This window comes from Osmia bicornis, chromosome 10, assembly GCF_907164935.1.
Source record: "Osmia bicornis bicornis chromosome 10, iOsmBic2.1, whole genome shotgun sequence".
NCBI lineage: Eukaryota > Metazoa > Arthropoda > Insecta > Hymenoptera > Megachilidae > Osmia > Osmia bicornis.
The window spans coordinates 6,731,213-6,747,096 of NC_060225.1; the positions used below are offsets into that span (position 1 = coordinate 6,731,213).

At 35.6% G+C, this 15,884-nt stretch overlaps 2 protein-coding genes across 8 annotated transcripts in view; one reads left to right on the top strand and one right to left on the bottom strand.

Moving 5' to 3' along the window:
* LOC114871266 (furin-like protease 1) overlaps window positions 1-15,884 on the bottom strand; it is a 177,503-nt gene that overhangs the window by 60,953 nt on the left and 100,666 nt on the right. The window lies entirely within an intron of this gene.
* Window positions 1-15,884, top strand: part of LOC114871265 (dynein intermediate chain 3, ciliary-like) — a 31,896-nt gene that overhangs the window by 14,665 nt on the left and 1,347 nt on the right. The window contains exon 13 of one of the 2 annotated variants that reach the window (XM_029176945.2): window positions 15,552-15,716. The exons of the other annotated variant lie outside the window; for it this stretch is intronic. The gene's annotated coding sequence lies outside the window, so the exon portion shown is untranslated. Of the gene's footprint in view, window positions 1-15,551; window positions 15,717-15,884 lie in introns of those variants that run through there. 2 annotated transcript variants of the gene reach the window in all.

Below are 15,884 nucleotides of genomic sequence, written 5' to 3' on the forward strand. Positions count from 1 at the left end.
AACCCGTCCGCGTCCATGTTCAGACCAACTTCCGGAATGTTCCGATATAACTTGCATACAAAGACGCGAAAGACGGAGATCGTTGTCGGTGAAAAAAGCGATCGAAAATACCGGAGGTTGACACGAAACTCCTTTCACGATCGAAACTTTCAAAACAAAATAATCGTTCATCCGACAAATAATATAATCGCAATTATTAATATTTTATTTTTCATTTTTAAAATCCACTAAAACAAAATTTTATAGAAAATCATGGGAATAGAATGGATATATTATTTTTCTAGGAAACTAGTTATTTAATGCTATTTTGCATTATTTTTATGTTATGAAATAAAAATTAGAAATCCCTTTAGCAACACCCTAATACTCGATGTCAATTTCCAATAGAAATCAAAATGAAATCAGAGTCTCTCGAATTCACTCGGAATTATAGACATTCAACTGTATCCAATTGACGTGGTAAACGTTGAAAAATCTCTAGCGAGGAATTATGTAAATGGATCGCGTTCAAGATCTATCCCGGCGTCGATTCGAACTCGATTATGGCGCCAATAACGTTCACGCGATTCCGAGACGATGTTACCGGGTGAAACGAGTTAAACCACCCTTCAGACGTTTATTCCATGGGGAACGTTTCGCGCTCGTCACGAGGATCTATGGGCGAAAGGATTGAAATCTCATCGTACCGTCGATCGATCTGATTTCACGCAAAAGAAACAGCCTCTTTGAATTTCTCTAATTGTCGTCGAGTGGTTGAAAGCTTTCCGATAAATCGATGAAATATTGCGAGGCTGCGTGGACCGTTCGAAACGGCACGGCAAATCCGATTAGCTTCGTCTCGAGGACTTTCACGAGGCAGCAGTTTTAAGTTGAAGGAAACGGGCTAATTTTCGGCACTACCAGAGGGAAGCCGGTTTAAATTCCTAATGAACTCAGTCTGCGTCAGCGAACGAGGATTCCGCTTGATTCTGTTTCCGGCCAGAAGTTTGTACAAGTTATTGAAGATGGAGAAAAGAGTGCAGCAGGGAATTAGGTATATTGTTCGTTAACAGGATGAATTAAGAATCGCGTCGAAAGTGCTCTGCGAGAACTAGATTTGAAATTTAATTTTCAAATAAAACTGATGATTTTTGATAAAAAGAACATTGTGAATTTCAACACGTACCTACTTATAAGAACTGTTTCGTAATTCAAATCTTTTCTAAAGTAAAAATAATCGTCCCAATTTGAAGGTAATTTATTTATAAATTAAAGCACCCAATATATTAAATTGCAGAATGGTTCAATAACTTTTGTCACACTCTGTATATTCATCTACTGAAAAAGTATAATCAAGCACGAAAGAGTAAAATGGTACACGTTAAATAGCGTGTTGAAATTTCAATGTTCATTCAACGGCCGTCAGAATGATTAAAAACAGATAAGGCTATTCCGGTGTGATCGACGATACCGATACCATCTGCGATGGACGTTTCATCACTTCGATTACCAGTAATTATCGATAATTTCCCGGTGACCCGTTGTAAGCACGTACTCGACCGTTCTCAGGGGGCACAGGGTGGGGGGGGGGGGGGGGGGGGGGTCCGGGTTGGGTGTCGTTTTGACACGAATGTTCGCACGTTCGTCGTGCTCGAACAGGGCTGCAATAGATGCACCGACATCGAGTGCATGTCCGGTCCAGCGCGGTACAACGACGGCCACTTCCTAAAGCGCTTACTTCGCACACACCTAACTCGATTTCCCTTCCGCAATCCCCGAATCTCGATCGCAATTCCTCTCTTGATCGGCTTGTTGTTTCGTTTTCATCAAGCATTCCAGCTGTTCCAATTGCACGATTACAAATTTATCTCCTTAACCCTTCTTCGTTGCACCATTCAAATATATAAGAGATATTTTTCTATCTTAGAAAATGATTTCAAGTGAAATTGAAAATTTTCAACATAAAATAAAAGTTTTATTTTATCTCTTTTGAATGTGAAATTTCTATTCCAAGGAAATTGAAAATCTGATGATATTCAGTTAGAAATAAAATAGCGTTTCCATTGGATAACAGGGTAATAGTAGGTTGTCGTTTATGTACAGTACATTATGGTGTTGATACCCTTTTGTAGATAAGTTTCGCAATCATTATAATGGCTTTTCGAAACGAAAGGGTTAAATGAATGAACCGGCGCGTAAGAGTGTTGCAATTTATGGGACACCCGTTAATGCGGTGCGGTGCAGATGCTGCGAGAGGGATTATCTGGATAAAGGGATACGCTCGACGAGTCCGTATTGCGGTTCTGGACTTTACGTAAGTCTCGTCACTATTTGCCTGTACCTTGTACACCTCAAATTGATGAGGTTCTTATAGGAGTCTTCAATATTTGCATTTTAATTCGTATAATCGTATTATTCTAAGCTCTACCTGCATAGCATAGCAAATGGAATACATTTTGCAAATTAAATTTCCAAGGTGTCGAAATTTATTATATTTACATTCTACATTTTAATTTGTTTAATTTTATTATTCTAACCGCTACTTGCATAGCACAGCAAATGAAATACATTTTGCAAATTAAATTTCTAAGCTGTCGAAATTTATTATATTTTCATTTGGATTTTCTAAATTTATTATTCCAAGCTGAAATATATTTTGCAAATGAAATTTCCAAAATATCGAAATTTATTATATCATCATTCCTCCAAAAATAGGAAATTTTAGTTATTCAGAAGTTAAAAATCTAAAACTTGCAACCCTTTTTCTAAAACAGGGTATCAATAGCAATTTCGTCCCGGATTTCGTTAATTCTTCCCTCGAATAGATCGCCCCTGGGTTTGTCTTCTTTAATTCGTCAAAGGTTAGATCAAAGGGGCAATCTCCCAAGCCGAGCAATTCAGAAAACCGTAAAACGAATTCCATCGGTTTCGAAGCGACTTCCTTCAATTCCTCCGCTCCCATTTCCCGACACTAGTCAGCCTGGTTTCCGGCAACGATCAACGCGAAACATCAGTCGCTTGTAAAGGGGTTAACAAGCGCGCGGAGTCAAATAAGAGAGGAAAAGTCCAACGACCGAGCCTGATGCGGACAGAATCGACAAGGCTCGCAGAGGCTGTTTTTCACCATGTGCAATGCAAACTACCCGTCTAAACGCCACTCTTTTTCCCTTTCTCCTTTGAATCGTCCCGCGAAACACAGGCCTTATTGTTCCACGACAAAACCAACCGCGTCACTGTACTTTGTTAACGAACGACACCGGGTTATCGATTCTTTTAGATTCGAAAATACAAAAGAATTTTTATTCAATTGTCTCATCATCTTCAGATGCAAACTTAACCTTTCTGCCTAGTAATTAATTCTTCTCATTAGTCTCAAGAAGTGGCAATTTTAGGAGAAGAATTTTTAGGCTGAAGTCACGTTTCATAGTGCAAAGAGATTATTAATTTAAAAATTTTATGGATAATTATTATAATTTGTCTTTACTCCTTCATTAATTTTCACCTAAGTAAACACTAAATCATTTTCAAATGTTAATTTAACTTTTATACCGAGTAATTAATTCCTCTCATTAGTCTTGAAAAGTGGCAATTTTAGGAGAAGAATTTTTGGGCAGAAGTTAAATTTCACAGTGCAAAGAGATTATTAATATAAAAATACTTTCTTCTTCAATTTATTAACCAAACATTGAAATGTTTCTGCCTAATGAGTGACTTGTACTACTTGTAGAATCACCAGCCAATACCATATGAAATATTTTCAGCTTTTCATACACAAAATTTAACAATTCCTTTTCCATTATTTTACTCGACCGGTTTTTTGAAATAAAACAACAAGGATGTTAATTAAATTCATAAAATGAATTCCAAAATGTAGTCCAGTATTGTTCTCTTATACTGGTATTTTATCTATAAATACATGGTTCCATTTTCACAATTTCGGGAAAAATTCCCGAGCCCCAATTCTTTGCCACGTTCGCGCAAACACCCTTCAGCCATCAATCACCGGAAGTCTCTTTGTACCATGAAACAGGGCACATCGGGAACTCGTCCAAGCTGAGACAGAGTTTTCCTTTAGGAATAGCCGCTGGCTGTCGAACAATAATACGAATATATCCTTGTCAACGACAGTTCACCTCAGCTGTTTTTTGTCACTGACAATGCTTCACGAGGATGTACAAAGGGCGGTCAGAGTCCTTTGCTCGAAATTGTATCCGGAATTCGTGGTCGTTTCTGTGGCAACGACAGATTCATAAGCACAATGAATGTGTTTGTTCCAAATTGAAATTTTGACGTGAAGAATAGTTTGTTTTGTTACAATTGTTCAGTTTTGATCTTCAATATTTTACAGAATTAATTTCTAAAAAAATATCTATCTGTTGAAATAGTTCTTGAATTTACAATTAGTTCACACTTTGATTTTGTGATCTAAATTATCAAATATATTTTATTAAGAGCTTAAAATATTAAAGAGTTAATAAATAAATTATTATTTCTTTGTTCCTTGGAATATTTTCAATAGCAACACAGTTCTCTATTTATGAAAATTTTGATTTATTAATATTCTAAATTTTGGTAAAATCCTTTTACAATCTCATCGAGGTGAAAGTATTATTTTTATTATAACATAACTGTAATTCGCAAAGATGCGGAATCGAATGTAAAAATACAAAGGGGTCAGAAAGTTTAAATACTATCGGGAAAGTGCACAGCAGTTTCTTTGTTCCTCTGTTCTCCGATCAATTACTTCTTGGGAAACTTTTCGCCTCAAACTTGCAGGGTGAAATGTAATGCTCGTGACACCATTTGTTCGACAAGCGTTGAAAGAACTCCGTATTTCTGTTTTCATACCACTTACTTTCGTAAAACTTCCTCCAATCGCAATCAGAATTCATTAGTTTGTTGAACGAGTCATCCGACCTACCTGTAACAGAAGAGAAACAAGAAACGATATTAAATATGAAATTGTTAATCAATTAATTAAACAAATATTTTCATTGCAATAATATTAATTATGTGATTTGATTTGTTAACATCTCTATTGGTATTTTAATATTCATTTGGTACAAATTATTTAGTTTCAATAATACATTAATTATAATTACAAATATTATTTATATTTATCCAGCTATCAAATATTGTTAAAGGACTATTATTATAAATAATTATATCAAATTATTCTTGAATTATTATAAAATTGGTTTGAGAATTAATAATATCATCAATTTTAATTAAATATAGAATGATAATATGCAGATTCGCTTTGACGAGAAAGGAAATTTATCCACAGGTTGTCTGCAAGTTAACCAGGTGGTTATGGTGTTCCAATAACCATGATCTCGAACGGATAGGTTGAGATATTCCGATTCAATTTGAAGATCATACCCAGTACCCACCTAGGCGCATTGTATTAATCTTGAAAGCCTATCATACCAGTCGACTCTAACGCCTACTCATGATTACTATGCTTATGATTATGTGTACTCCCGCATACGATGTTTCCCTTTCTACGTGTGTAATATCCTTTCACAGTTCTGCAATAATACCATTACTGTTCAACGGATATTATGAAACGATACTCTCTGATAATTATAAATTATCAACTGAAATTTTGCACTAAAAAATTACTCTACAAATATGTATTATAGGTTCAACAATGTACAGAAATTAATTTTAAAATTCATTAAAATTGATTAAAATTTCATATAAAAAATTGTTCAATCTAAATTGCAGTGAAATTAATTTATAAAACTATAAATTGCTATTTAAAATTCCAGAAGTATCAAAAATTCGAATTCTAGAAGAAAGCACAATCTACATTGAAGTACTACGCTGCAAAGGGTTAACGAGAGGGATGCTACAAAGAAGCAAATTTAAATCGAACGTTGGTGCAATTGCTGTCGGAAATAGCGAAGATGCGAAATCCGTGTCGGTGATTATTCTGACTATCGTAAAAGAACTCCTGCCGCTCTCTAGACGGTCATGTTTACGGCGTCGGGATTCGAAAGACGTAAAAGCATAGCGACGAAATTACACAGGACGGGCCACGAAATGATACCACGTCGGGACACGTTAATTTCGCTCGACGAAACTTCACCAAAACTCCACTCTTGAATTAACTTTGACAAGGGTCGAATCATCCCGTTGCTATTGCAACTGATGAGTTTCAGTATACGACCACTTTGGATTGATTTCTTTTCTCTTTAAACTTATCAACTTTATTTAATTTACAGGAAATTCTTTACAAAGCTTTTGAAATTTTGTTCGTTAGAAAAATATTAGAACCACGGTAATTACACTCAAGCACAAAGTATAATAAATTTCAAATCTTACTAATCAAGAAATCATTTTTCTAACTTAATTAAAAATTGTAGTAATTTTTATTAGAATTGCTCACCACCAAATTCAAACAAATTCTAATAAATTTCTAATCTTATCAATTTAACAATAATTCTCCTAACTCAATTAAGAATAATGACCCCAATTCAAAGAATTAAACAATACCTAATAATGAATCTGATGTCTAATTAAATTAGAAATAATTTCTTTCCAAACGAAACGTAATTTATATAAAGACTAACGACAAAGGAAGATCTCCAATTTTCTAGCACGTGTCAGGTCCATATTATCACCGAGAACGACAAGGAAACAAGTGAAGAGAAATAAGACTTTCGTACCAATGAGACTATCTCCTCCCTTAACAGTCAGCTTTATTGTATCTTTTCTACGTTGGTGCGGCAAACTCGTTGCAGAACGAATGCCGTGCCGTGGAGGATCTGAAACGCGTAATGATAGCCGGGTGTGCGTTAATGTGGGTCCGCGACCGTAATAAAACTGCAAGGAGGGTGGTCCACGTTCCAACCTTCTCTCCCTTGGCTCTCACCCTCTTGCTTCTTGTCCCCTGTACCCACTTTTTCCCTTTCAACGTCAGCCATTAGTTCCTCGAAATGGAATCTCGCGACGTGGCGACCAAGAGAAGCGACCAGGATGGCTTTGTAGTTCCGAGTGTTGCAGCTCCACAGGCGTAGCCTCTTAGAAGAGGAATGGTCCATGCATTTTCTACAAGCTGGAGGTTGAAACTTTTCCTCTCCCATTTTTTTTTCTTTTATTTCTTGCTTTTTCTCTGTTTCTTTTTGTCGCCCGGCTCTTTTTTTCGGAGCGGAGAATCGTTATGGTGTAGGTGTGGAAGAAGCTTTTGAAACGTTTGGGTGCGCTTTTTTAGCTACGTGATTGCGACTCGACGATGGGGTTGTCATTAGATTTTTCAGGCTTTTAGATTTCATACATTTTTCATTCCTTGAATACCTCACTGTATCCTACTTTTTATTATTTAGATGCTTGATAATTCAGTGTGAAAATTCAAATTTGAAAAATTTTTCATTTCAAATAATTTGTATACTAATTTTAGAAATGGAAATTTATATTTAAAAATTAAATGAAGAATTCTTTTTATTTAGAAAATTTGTTAGATGCATTTCACTGATTTCGAAAGGGAATTCTGTTTCCTAAGGTAACTCTCGAATCCGGGTCAAAAATAATCGCATGTACATATGAACTGTTTCGGTGATGTTTGCCCTCGAAGCCAACATGACTCGATCATAGTGCAAATGTGTTTGCAGAACGGCGCCGGATGCAGGGAAGAGTCATTAACGCCTGCACGTGTGTTTCAACGCCTCGGAACTATTCGTTGCCATCCAACTGTCGCATAGTCATCGATTCTATTTGTACAGTGATGTTCATAAATGGGGCACAAAGTTTACCGTTCCTTAACAAACCAAACCACAATCCAATGGCGTAGCGATTTTCTTTCATCGTATGAATCTCCATTTTGACCATTATTTGACTAATTGTTGAATGATATTTACTTAACACAACCTGGTGATTAGAATGGAAAATGGCGTTAGAGAGAGGAATAACAAGATTTTGTTTGACATATTAGATTGTTAAATATCATAGAGGAAGTCTGACATAATTTCATGAAATAAAAGTATTGCAAAATGGCACTTGTAATATATCAATTTAAAGGTTAAACATTCCTGAAAATGGCTGTATAAATTTTTTATTAATATTCTTAATACAAGATGAGTGGTTGTGGATTGCAACGAACAGTGTTGTACTACTGTGAAATGTAAAAAGTTTAAAATGATTTCATGACATAAAACTCTATGAAGTCTGATACAAAATTTTGCCAAAATGGCACTTACGGTACATCAATTAAAAATTATACGATTAAATTATAAATGCCCAGCATTTTATATTTATAATTATTCATCCAATTAACTATACTCATTGAGCATAAATAATCAGTCTTACACCTTTGCAGCTCACTAAATTATACATACAATATTATATTCCAACGACTCGGCAAGGGAAAACTTCCACAAATACCATTTCTCAGCCGAAAACAGAAAACTGAATTACACTTGGATAAATAATTCGCTCAACTCGCTCAACTTCCTCGAAACAAACAATAAATAATCCTCGTCAAAAAAGGAACAACGATTTTCCACTTACTGAGAACAATCAAATTCAGCAAAGTCGAAGGAGAGAGAAAAAAAAGAAAGCTATCGATAATTCAGTTTGAAAAACACGTTTCAACCGAATCAGCGAACCGCGAGAACGCCGAGTCCGAAATGAAATGAAGTTACAGGTACGACTACCGATAAAACTCAACAAAATCATGTACATAACAATACAGAAAGAAAAGCGAAATGTTGTTCACAATGAAACGCAGAAATTTTCTGGTATTTTTCCTTCGTTCGCTGACGAAAGCAACGCCGGAACCTCTTAACCAAACCCTTCTAAGCCCATCGTTGCGAAAACCTTTTAATTAGAAGCTCTAATTGCGGAACTTTCTATTACGTTACAGCCGGTTGGTTCATTTCGAAAATTGCCTGATTCCGGATCTTTACGAATGATGTTACACGAAATTTCATCCCCTTTCCGTCTGATATTTCGTGCGGTATATCTTGGCTTTGATTTCATTGAAAGAAAATAACAGATTACATTTGCCATAAATTTTAAACCTACTTCAACTAATTACATTACCTTAAGGGTTAGAAAAAAAGAAACACCAGGAAAGGTAAAAAAAATTAACTAAGGTAATCATAGTAGTAATTAGAATCACAACTAGAGCGTGATTATAATTGGAACCAAGTGAGAATAGTTGTTCGCCTTCGGACTAATAATTACTCCCTTAATTATGTACAAAACTGCTTTTAGATATAAATGTATGTAATCTTGAAAGAAATTATAGCAAGTCGACGTGATATTACCAAAGTGAAACACCCTAATGTTTCCACGCGCAACGTTCAACGATCCCATTCACCGGGTGGTTGATTCTATTTCGATTTTCTTTTTTTTTTTGTAGGGGTTGCACTCTCCTCGCCCTTGGCAGCCACGAGCGGTCTAATTTCAGGGTGAACCTAATATCTTCCGCTAGGTTAACTGTATTTCGTTGGACCCTCGCCCTTACGAAATATCACCAGCCGCGAGAGAATGGGGGAGAAGCGTAAAGACGCAGCGTCGGGGTAACAACCCCTAAATGTTACCCTTGGTATTTAATCGGGGACGAGTCTGGGCTGTTTTTCTTTGCTATACTAAGGAATTCAGGAAAATTCGTTTTCCTCGCTGATAATATGTGTTTACTGCTAATTTATTACTGTTTTATTTAATACAGAGCATCTTTGATATTAAAACAAATAGTGAAAATATAATTAATATTGGTTAATTATTTTATTAGAAAAATTTTATAGTAAAATTAAAATAAAAGAATAAAATTGGTATTTAAAATGGTATTCTAATAGTATTATAATTAATTTAAATCCATGTAACACTGTATTGACAATACATTTTATTTTTAACAATTATACAATTAATTTTAATAATTCTTTCGTATATTTTTAATGTATATAAACAATGTAGAAGAGCTTTCATAACTGATAAGAGTAGATGATAAAACTGTAAAGTTCAGTAGAACCAGAGGAACTTTCAGTAGAAGTTTTATCCTCAGTAAGTAGTATAAGTGTACAAAATGTCAGGCACAATTACAGGAGTAACGAGCACGATAATTGCCATGAATCTCTTAGGTGTCATGATAACCTGTTGGACTCCGATAACAGGCATCATGCCAACCCTAATGATAGGAGTCATTAACGTCCACAACTTTGTTATGAACGTGCCTTACTTACAAAACAATCATAAATGTAGGAGTAATTTTTAGAACTATCGATATAGGAATGTTTTCTAGAAATATCGATTATAAAATCAATGAGAAAATAAATATATTACATTTATATAAAATCTTATAATTCATTCTAAAATTTTTATAAGAACAAGTTCTTAACATTTGCAATCAAACTTTTATATTTCTCCAAACATTAATTGTTGGACGATATCAAAGTTGGAAAACTTTTAAACGGGCACTCCTTGTCGGTACAGGGTAAAATAAAAAAAAGAAGGAGAAAGTTCCTTTTAAGTCTTCTTAAAAACTTGGTAACTATCGACGAGAGGAAGTCGTTTGATTCAGGGTAACGTCAACCAGACTTTCAGAATCTTTCGAATCAAATGCCGAGACGAAAGAAAGTTGTATGTTCTACGTGAATGCCATATTCATTTCTATTCGGTACCATTATTCGTTTCGTTCACCTTCGTTGCGAAATATATCCCTCTATCTTGATAAAAAGTTGAAACTTGATTTTCCTATCGGTGACAAGTGTCGTGGCCTCGAATGGTAGGATCGAGAAGTGAATCCTGGAGCTGGTACAAATTTCATTTGAAATTGAGAAAGAAGGAAAATTCGAAACAAGATTTCTGAAACTCGGAGTTCGAACCAACAGCTTTTCAGCTCATTTTAGTATTTCAACTGTTTGTTTATGCATCAAGTGTCGGGCAATATCTTCGAATGCACCGAATGCATTTTTATGCACTTTTATAAAAATTGTGATTAATATAAAATAAACACACCAGGAATATATTTTCCAAATCGATATGTATTTTCATTCCTCAGTTACATAAAATTAGATACAGCAAAAATAAAATTAAAATTTAATGTTCTTCAAATATTTATCCAAGCTGCCACATTTGCAGAAGATTGAATTTGCAAAAATTAATTTCAATATTGACGAAATCTCGAAAGCTCTTCTCTGTCCTAGAAGAAAAATAAAAATGTAATATCACTGTAGGCATCTTTTGAGAAATTTAACTTTAAAAAAATAATAGAAATTTTTAGAAGAATAATACTTTAGAAAAATAAAGAAAAATATATACATAAGAGGTAATTTGCTCTATAAAAATTTGTTATAGGAAAAAGAAAATTTTATTACCGAACCAAAGAAATGAATTTTGAAGAGTTTCTTTAAGAAGTGTCAGTGGGGTCTAATTCGGCATTTCTGAAGAAACACATTCCTACCTGCTGTCGTATTTGCAGCGGTGGCGGCTACGTTTGTCAAAGTGCAGTAGAATCGTCTCAGCGAAGATTCAGAAGAAGCGTTATAAAATGTCCTTGAGAAAGTTGCAGGAACTCTTCGCTTCCGTTAAAGGCCGTTTTCATACTCGTTATTTAAGATTACTCCCAGGGGCTCACCCGGCAATTTATGAAACTCGTAATGGGCTCCCCTAGGCGTTACCTTTTGCCGGCGTATAATGATTACACGCGCCGCTATCGCCGCGAAAATAGAAGCTGACTGTGTTCCCTTTAATTTATTAAATATCGCCCTGTCATCCCTCGGGACCCCACTTAGCTATATACGTTTCCGTTCTTTCATTTCTTTTCTGTTGCTAAATGTCCGAACGTCAGTCATTTACACCATTGAGAAATAATTTCTGTTTTTAATTTAATAGAAATTGATTAACAGATTTGTTACGAACGCTGCGGATACTAATTACCTTTGGTTATTAATATTATTGTATTTATATCACTGGTAGTATTACTATTAATATGCTCCATTGTAAAATTAGAGGAACATTTGATTTTACCTTTGCTTTTTTTAAGACTGTAAAATTATTAAAATAATTGACAAATTTGTATTCACTTTATACACTTTGGTAAATAAATCATTCTAAGAAGGCAACTGAGTTATTTAATTTACCCAATTTTCTTTCCAAGTTATTTATTTAATGCACATAATTTCTTTTCTCAGTTATTTACTTAATTTACTTAAGTTCCTTTCTCATTTTATTTATTTCATGCACTTAACTTCTTTTCTCAAATATTTATCTATACAACATTCAATAACTGTTTCATCTTTATTAAATTAAACACATAACAACATTTTCAATTTATTAACTCAATTATTTGACAAAATCTCTTGTTTTTAACACAAATCAAACATCTACAACATTTTAATTTACAATTTAAACTTTAAAAAAAGAAGACAATATCATTACCGACGCGGATTAATTAAAAAAGAGCGGTGATTTACAAATTTAAAGCATTAAATAAATAAAATTTTGATAAATAAATGGAAACGTAGATGGCGGTGGCACCGTTGACAACCGTTCAACCTAGAGCGAAGTGAAACCCGTTCAGTGTTATACCGACCGCCGAGGGGTGCGGATCTACCTGTTAAACATACATACACCATTATTTTATTTTCTGCGTTCATTTAATTTGCTGTATTTATCTTCTTAGCTTTATTACCCTTGTATGCTTCGCCTATTATATTAACTTTTTGTTTATAATTTTAGCCCGATTTGTGGGCATCGCAGGGACCATCCACCCAAGTCTTTTATTATTTTATCCCTCTTCATGGGCCTCGGCTCACCATTCCCAGTTATTTATTATATTTTTGTCTTTCAGGGCCTCATCTCTTATATCAACTGTATATAAGATATATATCTTTTATATTCCTGCATTCCTTATACATAAGCATCGTTCACAATCCTGCATCCTTTACATCTCTGCATCCATTACATGCCTGCATCTCCTACATCTCTGCATCCTTTACATCCCTGCATTCTTTCCATCCATACATTCTTTTCATCCTACATTCTCTTCAGCCCTACATTCTTTTCATCCCTACATTCTTTTCATCCATAGATTCTTTCCATCCCTACATTCCTTTCATCCCTACATTCCTTACAACGCTTCACCCCTTATATCCCTACGTCCCATACATCTCTTTATCCCTTACATCCCGACACTCCTTACATCTCTTCATCCCTTACATTTCTGCTTCACTTACATCCCTGCCTTCTTTATATCCCAACATCCCTTACATCCCTCCATCCCTTACATGTCTGTATCCTTTACATCCTTGTATCCCTTATACTTTTGCAGCTTTAAGGCCAGCGATTTTATACAAATTTAGTTCCTTTTTTCGCCACCAGAGGGCGCTGATTCGAGGTCGAAATTTTAGTTCACATTTTTGCCGCTAGAGGGCCAAAATTGGAACATGATTTAGTTCCTTTTTCCAAAACCAGATGGCGCTGATTCGAGGTCGAAATTTTAGTTCACATTTTTGCCGCTAGAGGGCCAAAATTGGAGCATGATTTAGTTCCTTTTTCCAAAACCAGATGGCGCTGATTCGAGGTCGAAATTTTAGTTCACATTTTTGCCGCTAGAGGGCCAAAATTGGAGCATGATTTAGTTCCTTTTTCCAAAACCAGATGGCGCTGATTCGAGGTCGAAATTTTAGTTCACATATTTGCCGCTAGAGGGCCAAAATTGGAGCATGATTTAGTTCCTTTTTCCAAAACCAGATGGCGCTGATTCGAGGTCGAAATTTTAGTTCACATTTTTGCCGCTAGAGGGCCAAAATTTGTGCATGATTTAGTTCCTTTTTCCAAAACCAGAGGGCGCAAAATTTATTCGTACTTTAGTTCCTTTTTCTGCCGCCAGGGGGCGCTATTTTTGTGAAAAATTAAGTTCAAAGGATGCAGGGATGTGGGTGATGGAGGGATTTAAGGGATGCAGGGACGTAAAGAATATAGGGATGTGAGGAATGCAAAGATGTGACTGATGTAGGGATGCAAGGGATACAGAGATATAAGGGATGCTGGGATGTAAGCGATAAGGAGGTGTAAGGGTTGCAGGAATGTTAGAGAAGCAGAGATGTAGGGTGTGGTATATAAGGAATGCAGGTATGTAAGGAATACAGAAAAAAAAATAATAATAAAACAAATGAGGCTAAAATAATAGATAATAGGAATGGTAATCCGAGACCCAGAAGGGGTATAAAATCACAAATTGCACCTCCTATGAACTTATTCAATAAGTTGAGAAAATGACACGACCGCACTCTTCGGCGGTCGCTGTAAGACTGAATAATTGTTACTCTGGCTTGGTACTTTTATTCGGCAACCTATCTTGTTGCCGACAGCGGGGATCTCACCCGGTGCCAGATTCCAGATACCAATGGCCCTGAAGGGAGGGCCGGATCAACCCCTCCCTTTGCAGCTCTTCTGTTGCTGAAATATGGCAAGGCTCAGCTCGAGACACTGACTGAGTGACTGCGTATAATTTTTGATATCAAAGGATATTTAGTCCTTGTTTAATCAATTCAGGAATTTATTATTTATCATCCTTTGAATAATCTCATTTTAGCTCACCAAGCCCGTACATTATACATACCATTTTCCAAGAATGATCTGGCAAGGATCAACGGAAAAATTTGGCTGTCTCGTAAAAAAAGAACGTTCTCTTTTAGTATTAAAGGAGGATAATAAACGCGAATCGTCGGCAAATCGCGTTTGAAGGCAGAAACGTAGCCAGCGATTGCGATACTGTCCAGGGGAAGGATCGCAAACTGCGACTTTATGGAGGTTCCACGGATATTCTCTCTTCTTGACGTCGGCCATTAACAAATTGGAAGCAACCGAGCTCTTTGTGCCTTTCCTCGACGTAGGTTGCCGGGCGTTTTGAATACACAAATTATTGGGCAATAAAGCAGAGCAATATCGTCGATCGTGTGTCTTGAACGCGACCGTTCTCCCAGCCTTTATTTCACGTGAAATTCTTCTGTAGATAAACGACGATTGACAAGATAAATGAACGCTCTTTTAACGACAAAGGGGATGGTACTTTGTTACGAATCACTGACATATGGGATGTCTTTTGCAATAAACGAGTTCCTTTATTAAAGGATGTTAAATGTTAAAAACAGAGTGAACTATGTCTTCTTTGGGAAATTGAATGGATTTTTATTTTACATTAAAATTTTTAGTTTATATTTATTCGCAAATATATCTAAAATTAATCGGGTGAAATAGGAGGTGAGGTGGAATTAGGAAGGTTGATTATTCACCAAAATAAAACACAGATAATTAGATGATAAATAAATAAACGAACTTTATTGAAATTCAATGACTCAACCTAATGAATATCGGCAGTAAAAAGCCCCAGTCAATGCGGGGAAGGAGCCTGATATTCTTACAAGAAAAGTAAGTGAAATATAAAAGAGAGAACTTTATCGTTAAATTAAACGCAATACAAAGTAAGACGGTCACATGGAACTTTATCGTTGAATTACACAATTAAAAAACCTTGAATGATCATTCAAATGATATGTAATTTGCACCTCGGTGCCGTTGCTGTTAATCGTTGGCGTTCACTCGCAGCTTCTTCCTGATCACAGGGATACAGGGCAGGCCCGCTGGCAATTTCCAATGCACGCACCTCGTGTTCACCTGCAGCTCTTTCCTGATCACAGGGATACAAGACAATTCCCACTGCACGCATCTCGAGCTTCAATCTTCTAAATGCACGCACGTCACCCCATCGACACGGCAGGGAAGAATACACTAACAATATTTAATCTAAACATTATTTCTTTGATTACTTAATTATTTTATAATTGGGATCGCTAATAATCTGTAGTAATTAAGATGTTATTGTATCACTATAATAAAAATGAATTAATTACTTAGTTTACAATTTAGTAAAATTAATCTCTAAAATTTATTCCTAA